The following is a 12,804-nucleotide window of genomic DNA, read 5'->3' as shown; positions in this document are numbered from 1 at the left end:
TACACTGTAATATTTAATGCTGAATATGGGTAATCTTGATTATGCTAATCATTATGTGTATTGACTTAAATGTGAAGCATTAACTTCTCAAAAAACTTTCCTGAAAAAAATATGCCAAAGTTAGACTGATAATTTGAACAAATCTAAAAATAGCTTTGCTTTCTAAAATGTTGGCTGGAGCAGTTAAAACAGATATGATCAAATCAACAGTTTCAAATTGATGGCACCTGTGCTAGATTAAATTACATTCCCATCCAAACTCTCTCCTCACCCTCTCCCAAGGAGTTGGTGAATGCTATTTCTTATTAAAGAAGAACTTTGTGGATGCCATTCATTAATGATCTTGAGATGCTGATGCTTTTGTGGATTATTCACCCAGGCTCTAAATGCCACAGTAAATGTTTCTATTTGAGAGAGGCAGAAGGACACAGGATAACACCAAGGAAGCAATGAGACTCAGAGGCAGGACTGGAGCCATCTGTCCTTGACCCAGGGAAAGCCAGTAGCCACCACCAGTGTTTCTGGAGGGGCTATTTTAAAACCTCAACTTTAGCCCTGTGGAATTGTTTCCTGATATCTGCCTTCTAAAATTTTGTGAGAATACATATTCCTTCTAAGCCCCCAAGCATGTGGTTTTATGTTATTCAGGACAGTGCCTACAAACTTGAAGAATTCACAGTCTTGTGTGAAGAAATGGTATTCTGCTAATTTTTGACATCTTTACTTTTTTTTATTAGTCCATGTTAAATGAGAAAATAGATTTGGGGTGATTTATGACCCAGGATTAGGTTCTGCATTCAAGATATCCCATCTTTTTGTAATGTTTTAGCCACAAAACATGTTTTTTCATAGAGTAAACCACTGTAAGTTTTTTATTCTGGTCTGTTTTGTCTTCATGTGCTCTCCTTCCAGTGGTCCTAGTTTTGCTCTCTTAAGCAGCCCCCAAAAGGTATATGTGTTGAAACATTCCTATTACAAAATAATTTTGTAAAAAGAATAAAAATAAAAAGTCATGTCTGTCTTAAAACTCCTCCCTATTTCACAATATTCCACCTTATCCTAGAAATCATTTGTAAGCAAAATGTATCTTTCATGTGACAGTGATCCCTGTAAAACTCATTCTCTGAAATCCAAAAAATAAAAAGAAAGAAAGAAAAAGGAAAGAAAGAAAACTATAAAATTGATGTCAATAAACACTTCTTGCCAGTTTATCTCCTGCTCAGTAGGTGTGATGGTGGTATTCCCAATGTCTGTATTCTTATTATATAAAGGAGGAAACAGAGATAAAGACAATTTGTCTGATTATATTTAGTAAATAGTTGAACTCAATGTTGGCTTTCACATGCTTAAGTAATTAAAATTTTCACTGAGATCATGATAGAGGGCTGTGGGGATGGGGGAAGACCCTTAGAAAAGAGGAATACTGAAATTCTTCATTTTTACAGAATTCCTTTTTACCTATTACATAACTATGATATATCACTACCTCATGTGGAATTAACAGTGAATTAAAGCTTTTTTTCCCAATGGAAGTTATTGTTAAATCTAGCATTCTGTATTTGTGAAAATGCTTTCTTATCTATAACTATGTATAATTTAACTTTGGATCCTATTAATTTTTAAGTGCGTTGATTCACAGATTAGATTTGCTACACACTTTCTCATTTTTAGTTAATTATTTAGCTACTTTTAATAATGTAATATGTACTGAAAAGACAATCTCAAGACACAAAATCTCATGTTTTGCTCTTTGATACAGTTTCATTGTATTTTTATGTATTCCTTAAGTCTTCTGATTCAAATTTTATTTCAATGTTTTACCTTATGTAAAGTAATCATGCTATACCTAGTTTTTTAAAATTTTTATTAGTTATTGATGGACCTTTATTCATTTATTTCTTTATTGTGGTGCTGAGAATCGAACCCAGTGCCTCACACATGCTAGGCAAGCGTGCTACCACTGAGCCACAGCCCCAGCCCCAGCCCCTGTACCTAGTTTGTGGGATTTATCCACTTAATATGAAGTTGCTAAGATTCATCTACTGTTGTTCTATGTTATTGGTTACTTTTCCTCTGGAGATGACCCATTGTATAACGATTACCATATATTTAGCTATTCTCCCATTACTGTTTATGTAAACTAAAGATGAGTTTACAATTTTTTTTGTGATTTTTAGGGTGCCTGAAGAACAAAACTTCTTGATTGTAATTAAACCTTCTTCTTTTAAAAACATTTTTCCTATTCAAGTTCCATATGATATTTATCTAATGTTCTCCAATGAGCTTTACCTGTTTTACATGCAATATTCTTGATGTATAGTGACTTCATTTTCTATGACATAGGGATTTGGTTTCCTCTTCTTCCACGTACACCAAATGGTGTTTCCTTTTTCCAGTAGGTAAGAGTTGCCATTGTGGGACATTGGATTTCCAATTTACAGAGAATTTGTTTGGATTCTTTATTCTATATCATTGACCTATCTGCCAATATCATATTATTTTAATTACTACTGCTTCAAATATCATGAAATTTCATATTGTAGAAATTACCAGAATCACCCAATGTCCTCCTTTACCTTCTCTGTGCAAACAGAATATTTGATTTCACAGCTCTTTTCTGTTGATCGAATACTTGGGATGAATTCTAGCAAATGAGATTTTGTTTGAAGTCATATGAGTCACTTCCAGAGCCAAGAAAATGTCTCTGCTCCATCCTCTTATTTCCTTTTCATGATGTCCATTAACTGTGTTTCAGACAGATATTGTGACAGAGGCCTAGACAACCTGGATCCATGATCAAATCTAAGGATCACCTATAGGACATATATCTCAAAAGAAAAGTATGCTTTAAATAAATAAGATATTGATATTTTGGAGTTGTTTGTCATTGCATTTTGCCACATGTGGATTTTATGAGTTCAGATCCTTATGGCATTTTACTTCATACTGAAAAACAGCTCTGTCTCTTCTCTTCTCTTCTCTTCTCTCTCTCTCTCTCTCTCTCCCTCTCTCTCTCATTTTTGTTTAGTTTTTATAAGTATAAAAACATTGGTGCTAGCATCAACTAGTATACAAGGATTTTTTCTTCCTGTGTTGTGTATTTCTATACCAAAGACTTAAATTGAGGGTTGTTCATTTTTATTCGGAAGGCTTGGTATAGCAAGGGAGCACAGGCAGCAGATGGGAGAATCAAGAATCTGATTGTCTTTGCATGAAGCATCTATAAGTCTTTCACTGGTTGTGTTTACCTCCCCCAAAATATACAGTTGAAGATTCAAAGAAATCCCCAAACATAAGAAAACAGGGTGAAAAGTGGTAGATTACAATGTGTCACATAGAAAAGACTATAGATTAATAATAGGTAAGATTTGCACCCTGCACAGATGTTAAGGTATTTCTTTTATCTTTCTTTCTGTATACTAAATCATTTCTGCATACCAAAATTTTTGTAAAATCTTTTGTAAAAACTAGAGACTTGAAGGTATATTTTTTGTACTGAAGATCTGGAAAGAATAAAGACAGTCAAACCTTGGGCTGTGCCATATAATAAAAAGAAAATGTACATGAATGACTTAGTTTAAATGAATCTCTTAGCAACCAAATTGGGACAATGTATGTTTCCACTGTGTATTTTGGCTTTCCAGATTGAAACCTTACGGACTTATGAATAACTATGATGCTATCACTGACAAAATTCACTTTTGTGAGAAAACTATTCTAATTTCATAATAAGAAAAATATTTTGAATGAATTGAAACTTTTCTGCACTCCAGGATTTATGCTATAAAAATCCTGTTGCCATAATACTTGCCTACAGCTAGATATTTAAGTTATCATACTTAACACTGATTTAAATTGAGTATAATTATATGGCTAGACTCTAAAAAATTTTACCCTTACTTAACCCTTAATTTTCAAAAACATAATTATCCGCAATAAATTTAGTTGGTGATCTGGATTATTGTCTATAAAAATAAAATTTATATTCTTATTAATCTGATTAGAAGAGAATCACTTGCACAATTATTAACATAGTGAACAATTTCGTGAATTTGAAATAGGATCTCTGAATTTTTAGAGCCATTAAGGTGTGCTAGAATCACCTACTTTAAGATGTTGCCCGAGTTCTCATATTTACAGTAGCCTGGCACTTTAAAAAATATAAATGGGATTCTCCTTTTCACATATCAGAATGACAAAGGTGAAGTTTGAAAAATCTGAAAATAGAATGCTAGCAAATGTGTAAAAAAAAAAAAATCCGGTGCTTTCATACATATTGGGACAACAGTAAATGAGGCAATTTTAAGGGCTATTAAATAATACGTTTAAAATTTTTAAATCATCAAAGAATTGACTAGTAATTTCTTTTCCTGAAAATAATCTAACATATTTTCTTCTTTTAGTGTTCATAGGAATGTTCAAGATTTATTCTGGCAGTGTGTAAATAATAAATGTCCTTAAGGGCACAGCGAAATTACAGCGAATTTTACTCTTTAGTCATGGAGGAAAAGAGTCAGACACGCATATGGATTGATATACATGATCTCTACAAAAAAAATTTAAATAAGTAGGGTGCATACTCTGATTTGATCTGTGTATTTTGAAGAGTTGTTTTGTGTATGCATAATATACACACATATTTATATGTTTTGCATATGTAGACCATGTCCAAATATCCAGAAATGATTTGTAACAGTAGTTGCCATTGGTAATGGAGATTCAGAATCCAGAGGAAAAGGACTTAACAGAAAAATTTTAACACTCTATGTGTTGTTTTTTATTTCAAACGTCTTTATGAAATCAAAATAAAAAGAAGGCACTTTTAGGTTTTAGAGCCTGCAGCACTAAAATACAACAATGAATATACAGATTGTCTTACATATTGTTCTGAGTGATACAAAGACCCTCTCCCCATCATACCAGTCCCATCTAGTTTTCAGTGATGTTCACCTACCTCAATTCTAGAATGATGATCAGAGCAAATTCTACTGAAGAAGAGTACCAGTTATCTAAATATAGTCATTTTTTATGGATATAATTTTCTAAGTTATTCTAGGCAGTCAAATTAATTTTATTTTTCCAAAAATTAGATTAATATGTATACTTGAGAGATATTCACACCTCCCCCCTCTTCCCAGGTGTCTGATCTTCTATCTTTGATCCGCCATGTTTTATTCCTTTTTTATTCTGGAAAAAAATATGAAAGACTTTTGCCAAGCAATCTTACAGCCAGGAACCAATGCTGTGAGACTGGAAGCCTGCCCCATGCAGTAAAAATAAGATTGTATCATTAAATTGGGCTCTCAGGTATTTGCCAACCTGGGTAATGATGTCTCTCTGGGACACCTGCCCTTTTGGAAGTCTCCCACCCAGGCACGAGTCAGCAATCACAATTAGTGTGAAGTGGAATAAGAGTGCCAAGTCTGCAAAAACAAATGCAGAAGAAATACAGGGAGGTCTGAAATACAAATCGGTGAGCAGTCACAATCCTCAAGGCAAAAACTGTTCCAGTCCTAAAAGGGAAAAAACCAATGGAAGATTGACTGCTAAGCTAGATTCTCTGTGTGGGTATGCTTGATGGCTCTGTCATTCTTTCAACCATTTCAGAGTGTGCCTGATGTCATTCTCTCCTCCTGAGCAGTGTCATGAGCCTTTCCCCAGGTGCTCATGGCAGGGAAAAGTGACACAGAGTTAAAGACTCCTGTTGAGGTTAACTAGAATAGGGTTCATCCTTTACTGAAAAGTATGAAGAAATAACATAACATAAAGGAGAAAATAAAATGGCTAAAGCTATTTGACTGAATGTATACCATGAAATTTTCAGGTAACAGATACCTGTAAGTGGAGTTGGAAGGTAGGTCTGCAAAATTTCAAATCAATATATCCCTTTCTTTAATCATACTAACCAAGCAGGCTAGGCATCTTGAAGTTATCTCTCTTGGGTTGCATCCCTTCTAATTCAACTTCCTGTTTGTCATGCTGCATAAGCTTTCCTGGGTCTCTTGTAGCTCCATCTCACTATAGCCTGGACTGTGATAGATGGAGGCTGAGATTTGGGTGACCAAGTTTATCATTACTTGTTGATAGGAGGACAGTATTTCTACTTAAGTGTTAGTTTAGACCCATCTGGAACCGTAAAAAAAATATGGTTGTTTCATGATTTATATCTAGGAATTAGTTGGTCCACATTCCTATTTGGCAATGCCATCTAATCAATGTGTCTACTGCAAAGACAGACACCAAACTGTGGAGTGTCCACCTTGCCTCTTTTCGTGGCTCTTTGATAACTTCAGATGGATCATAAAGAAGCACCACAGATGCAACAGCCTTGTCTATTAACACTTTGGATGTAAACATTCTCTTCCTCCTTCCTGATTGAAACACATAGAATGCTGCTACCCCAATCATACAAGCTTTTAAGTTGTGGTTAAATTAGTTCCCAATTGAATGTTAACATCTTCTGTTTTTTTTTTTTTTTTTACCACATAAGTGCCATTATTGAAACTCTTTAAAATTATAGACACCAAAACTATCAATGAAAAAAAAATCTTGTCAAAATGGGCTTACAGGTGGACATTCTACTTACTCTCTCATGCATTTAATTGAATTCTGTGCAATTTCACATGCATTATAATAGACTTCTTTTACACCATCAGGAAACAAGTTTTAAAACATGTGTCATGCATTAAACATCACATAAATATTCAGCAAGGGAAAGAAAAACAGTTCTAAAGAAGTATAGTAATTTTACACTCTCTGGTTTTTAATAAATTTTTACAGCAATCCTAAACTGCATTAGCAAGTCCCAGTTTATTGTCAGGTTTCTGCAAAACATCCCTCAATGACATTTCAAATCTTTACCACAGCAGCTGAACCCTTAAAGCTGTCCTCATTGGCAAGAATCTTGTCAGATTAAATTGCCAGCTCTTGTCAAAGTAAAGATATAAGATCTGATCATACTCTCCTGATGAGGGCATGTGCTGTTCTTACACTATGGCTGCACTGTAAATTCCTGGGACATCCCAGTAACCTCAGTCTTTGAGCATATAAAGGGAATTTATTGACCTTTCAAAAGCATGATCCTCCCCTGAATGAAATATCTAATCATCTTAACAATATGACCCTTATATCTGTGTTCTTATTGTATAACATTTATCAACACCTTTGCCAGGTAACTTAGAGGATTGCACATGCTTTGTTTTCTACCCCTGTGTAGAAAACAAATTAAATGTCATGAATGTGTGTCTCTCAAGAAATTATTTTCTATTTCATCTATAGAGAATATTCTATGTATTGAATAATTTCTGTTTTCACTTTGGTGCTTACTATTTTTGTTTTGACAGTAATACACACACACACACACACACACACACATGCACAAGGCAAGATGACAACCTATTGTCAGGAATGTCACTCGGAGTGCCAAACTTCCGAAGACCCAACATAAAATGAATTGTGATTTTTCCTGAAGTATGTCGTTTCTTCACTTCAGGAAATATTGGATATGTCATAAGACAGGATGTGATATGGTACTATGCCTTTCCACTTAAATTCGGGGCATCCCATTTTTCTTTAAAACAAATAAATTGAACATTGTCCACAATTGTAATGAATAGCTCCACTCTTAAAAATCCAGGATTCCAACTAGCACATTTTACATGTCTCATTGAATGTTCGAAGATTGGTCCTATTTCAACAGCTGAAACAGTTTTTGCATTATGGCAGCAAACTTTAACTTCCACATTTACCAGTCATCTAGGATTGCACTGTCCATGGTAATTTGAACAGGCAGAAAGAGCATTGCTGTATTAAGAGAGAGTGAGGTTATGTTGGAAAGTACAATTTATCTCTCTTAAAATTGTACTGAGTCACAAATATTTCATTAATACAACGCATTCTGCTCAAATCAAGATAAATTGATGTCACCCATCAATTAAAGTTCAGCATAGTCTTAATTACTAAAATAGTGCCCAAATATTTTCTTCAAAATGAATCTGGGAATATTTTGTGTCAATATTTTCCATATTATCAAATATTAAAGGTTTTAATTATAAGCATTCATTTTAAAACTATTTCTATGTAAATTTAATTTATAAGGGAGATTTTGCATGCATCATTAATGAGTCCAAAAGAGTAAAACTCACTTGTTGCAATTTGGATTTATCCATAAACTTAGGGAATTGGGGGCTTGTTTTCATTCTATTCCATTATAGTGTTAGCGTTTAACTCAAATATCTATCAATTTCCTATACAAATGTTATCATATTTAGATCCCTAAAGGCTTATTGTACATTTGGAAACTGACTCTGTAGTGTATTAACTTTGCCACAATAGAGAATTTATATTCTTTTAGATCTTACATTGTCTTGATTGATCAAACCACAAAAGTAAAATAGCATATATTTCTGCTCCCTAGTTACATGAGTATAAATCTGACCTTTTAACAAAATATACTTTAAACATATTAAAATCATTATTTTTACTATTTTTAAGTGGGAAAACACTAGAACCAATTTGCTTCCTAAGATTCTTTCTAATCCAGGTCACAAAACAACACAATTTTATTATGGTGGTGAGATATGGGTGATTTTATATTCTCAGTTAAATGTATTTCAAGATTAGATTATAAGATATATAAAATATAGTATAACATTTCAGTTAATCATATAATTTGAAACAAGGTTAAAACTTATTATGTGGATAATTTAATATTCAGTAATATTAATATGTTAAAAAATACCAAAATGGTATCAGCCCATATTCTGTCTCCTTCTATAATGTTAATATAATTCTGAGAAAACTAAAGACATGAATTTCTTCTATTACAGTTCATCTATTAACATGTTAGATATTGTTATTTCTATTCTCAAAAGCTTATTGCTTTGAACACTAAACTGGGACATATTTTTATATTCAGTGCCTAAAAAATAGATAAAATGTTAAAATATAATAATGTAAATTCTTTTTAATAAAAATAGTACTTAAATATTAACTTCTAAAAGTCAAAAAGGTATGTACATTCACTTGTAATAGCATTCTCAAGTTAAGTACAGAAATTGAGGAATTTTTCTCTGATTTTTTTTAATCTATTCAATTCACAGCTATTTAACTGAAATTAAATTTAAGCTTTATTTCCTACACTGATATTATGCTATTTCTCACTTGTATTTATTTTTATTTTCCCAAGTTTGAGCAACAGAACAAGATTTAGATAAATCTTTATTTTCTGAGTGGAACTGATATTCTATTTTAACATATGTGTCAAAGATTTAAATAAGTCATTGTTCTTTATTCTTCTTAAAATGACTTTTGAGCAGTTAAAATTACCTATATTAATCTCATCTAAAAAGAGGGTAAAGTGATACATCAGTAAAACCTTTGCAACAACAGATTAATGTTACTGTATTAAAATCCTATTTACATAAAATTAACATAAATATGAGTTAGTGTGCCATATGCTACAGCATCTGCTCCTCACTGTATTAATAACAAGACTGTCCCCTATAGGGATTTTAAAATTAATACATATTTAAATGGTATTTATATATATATTTGAAATTTTGACAATATGAGATATATAAAATTTTGTCAATTACAACCAGTCTAGTTCCCACTGAAATAATATTGTCATCAGCAGGACAATGATCATGGCCTTTGAGTTATTTTACATTTCTCCTTGGAAGAGTAATTAATTTTAAGTTAAATAAAACCTTTGCTTCATATAATTACTTCTGCTTCCTGCTGACTTCCTACATCCTCTTCATTGGAGGTCCAGAACAAATCATTAAAGAAAAATAACTTATCACCTGAAAAGATGCATCAAAACAGTCTCATGCTTTCCTTTCTGTTGCTAATTTTGTTTTGCTTTCTCAAAACACACATCTAAGATCTTTTCATAGCTATTTCTCCTAGCTTCTAGGGCAACTAAATAACATAACTTTTTACAGAAAATTTTGTAGGAATATCAACCATATTGAAGAAGAAATGCTGTGTACTTTGTTCAGTACATGAAATTTGATATAGTTTGATTTCTTTTTATTTCCATTTTTATGACTAAATGCAATTTCTGAATGGTATTCTTCTATATTTTCATCATGTAATTTTTTTCACAAAGGAAATTGAAATATAGTAATTATTGTAAAAAGTTAAATCATTTATACTTATTATGATTATAATTCAAGATCAATGTGAACAAGAGTGTAGACATAGATATTTCCTGTTTTAGATGCACTGAAATCAAGAAATAAATCATTTATTGTTCAAAATGAGCTCAACTACTATTTTACCTATTTCATTTAAAAAACAATAAATGATTTCCTTTAAGAATATCAGTTAACTATAAAATAGTATGTTTTGAATATATATCTATAGATTAAAATATAGGTATCTACAAATATATGAAATCTCTGTGTGTAGGTATTTATATAGATAGATATAAAGATATGCAACTTCTTTCTTCCTGAAGTTGATAACTAAGGAATCAAGATTCAGATTCTTTTCAGACTTCTTTTCTTAAAGCAATTGAAACGTAGAATCTGGAGCCCCCTCTTCTAAAATCACATGTGGTTTAAATGCATTTCTTCAAATATTGCTGAGGGGGTTATAAACACTTTGAAATAGAGTATATTCAGAAGCTAGATTAGCAACAAATCAAATCAAATGCAGATGTTCAATCCTTTACCTTTCAAACACTCTACAAACATTTGTCTTCTGTCTTTATTCTATATAAATATTGACTTGCCATTCATGGCATATTGTGTAAGATTTACAGGAATAGCATTTTTTGTCTAGCATATTCTAAGTATTTTGATTCTGATACCAAAATTTGAGTTAAATTTATGAGATTACAAAAATAAAGAATTTTGCTCTCATGTTGTGCTCCAATCCCTTATTGCTCAAAGTGTTTTGAACAATACAGAATCAACAAGAGGTTGCTGGAATCTCAAGCTTCACCCCACACTGTGTTACTGTAATAAAATACCTGAGAAAATGCTCACAGTTTTAGCAGTTCCAGTCCACAATTAATTGATCCAGTTGCTTTTGGCCTGTGATAAGTCTGCACATCATGAAGGGAGCATTGAAACCACTTACCCCAACAGCCAAAAAGAAAAGGAAGTGAAGAGAAGGCTGGTTCTACAATCCCCTTTGAGGACATGCTCCCATTGCAAAAGACCTCCTGGTAGGCACCACCTCCTAAAGATTTCACTATGTCTCAACACCACCACCCTAGGAACAGAGTCTTCAACATCTGGGTCTTTGGGGAATAATCAAGATCCAAACTACAGCATATATCAATTGAATAAGAATCTTCATCTTAACAAGATACCCAGGGAATTTGAATTTACATTAAATTTTTAAAAGTGCTGAATAAACAAATGCTTTAAAATGACAAATATTAAAATGTGAAAATAAGTGTTCTTGGCTTTATACATGACTTCTATCTTTTTATCATTTTAATAATTTCCCTCTACATTACCTAATTATTTCCATTGAGTCATATTTTCAATTTCATTTTTGAGACACTTTTTAATAAATATCTACTCTCTTGTCTCACACAGTTTTGATACATTTGAACTAAAATAAAATCAACACTAGTAATGATTATAATTGTGTTTATTTCCCTCTACTGGAAAATGACAAATGTGTCAGAAAAAGACAATAAATTTCAATTCATCCATTTAAGAGAGAAATCTTATTTGGGAGACAATTCCAATGGAATTTTTTACATGCATTTAAAATATGCATTCAAAAGAAAATATGGTGTGACTATATTCACTGCCAGGCTGTGGCCATATTCTGGCAGTTCATTTGGATATCATCACAAAGGTATATCCAAATTTCCAATGATACTACCGAATAGAATTGGTATTCATTGTTTTTAATACCCCCAAACTTTGACAATCAATGGTTTATATTCTTGCTATAGATTTAATGCTTGTCTAGAAGATAATCTCGATATATTTGTAGATATATCTACATATATATTATATGTACTAGTGTAAGATACATCTATAACATTTATTTCTTATAACAGCACCATGGTCTAAGAAAGAGAAACTATAAATATAGGTGTTAGAAGACTCAGAAGCTATTAAAATATTTTAAAATGAAATGTAGAACTGATTGAAGGCTCTCAGTACCACTATATCTAATAACTGTACACACCACTTCTTATTCCAGTTAATAAGCAGATAATATGAAAATCTACACATTTTCAATTATATTTTATGTTCATATTTTATAAGCAAGAGAGTCAAAATTTTTTTTCTATTTATTTAAACTCTATGATTAAAGATGGAAAAAGAAGTACATTACAATAGGAAAAAAAATAATCACACAGAAATTCTTTATAACAGAAAAGAAAGGCTTTATACCTTGTTTCATTTGAGTCAAAATGTTGTCATTGAAATCTTGAAGGTAATTGAAAAAATTAGAGAGTTTCTCTAGGTTCTTCAGCCTCAGGGTAAACTCAGACCTGACCTGACAATGGCAAGAATATATCTGTGTTATCTCTATAACATTCAGGATGAATTTTTAAATGACCAATTGTATTTCCAAAATATTGCCAATCTTTTTGTTTGCTATTTTTTTTCTTTTTAGTAAGGATTCTCTTTTACCTTAGGACTGAGGGGCTATAATCTGATTATATTTCTGAAAAAGATTCTCCAAAGGCAAGATCAGATAATATTAAAATTCTGTACTTACTAGCAATATTTGCATAGATAAACAGAATGCAAAAGATGATTTAAAACACATGTACAGATGATAAAATTATTGTTTTCATTTATTTGATTTTTTTTCCTT

The 12,804-nt window shown here is 31.9% G+C and overlaps 1 pseudogene; it reads left to right on the top strand.

The window, feature by feature from the left end:
- The first annotated feature begins 5,329 nt into the window (after positions 1-5,329).
- The window catches only part of LOC143389094 (grpE protein homolog 2, mitochondrial pseudogene), a 101,076-nt pseudogene continuing 93,601 nt past the window's right edge, over positions 5,330-12,804 (top strand).

Source organism: Callospermophilus lateralis, unplaced genomic scaffold (assembly GCF_048772815.1).
Source record: "Callospermophilus lateralis isolate mCalLat2 unplaced genomic scaffold, mCalLat2.hap1 Scaffold_43, whole genome shotgun sequence".
Lineage (NCBI taxonomy): Eukaryota > Metazoa > Chordata > Mammalia > Rodentia > Sciuridae > Callospermophilus > Callospermophilus lateralis.
This window is presented reverse-complemented; position numbering and strand designations above follow the sequence as displayed.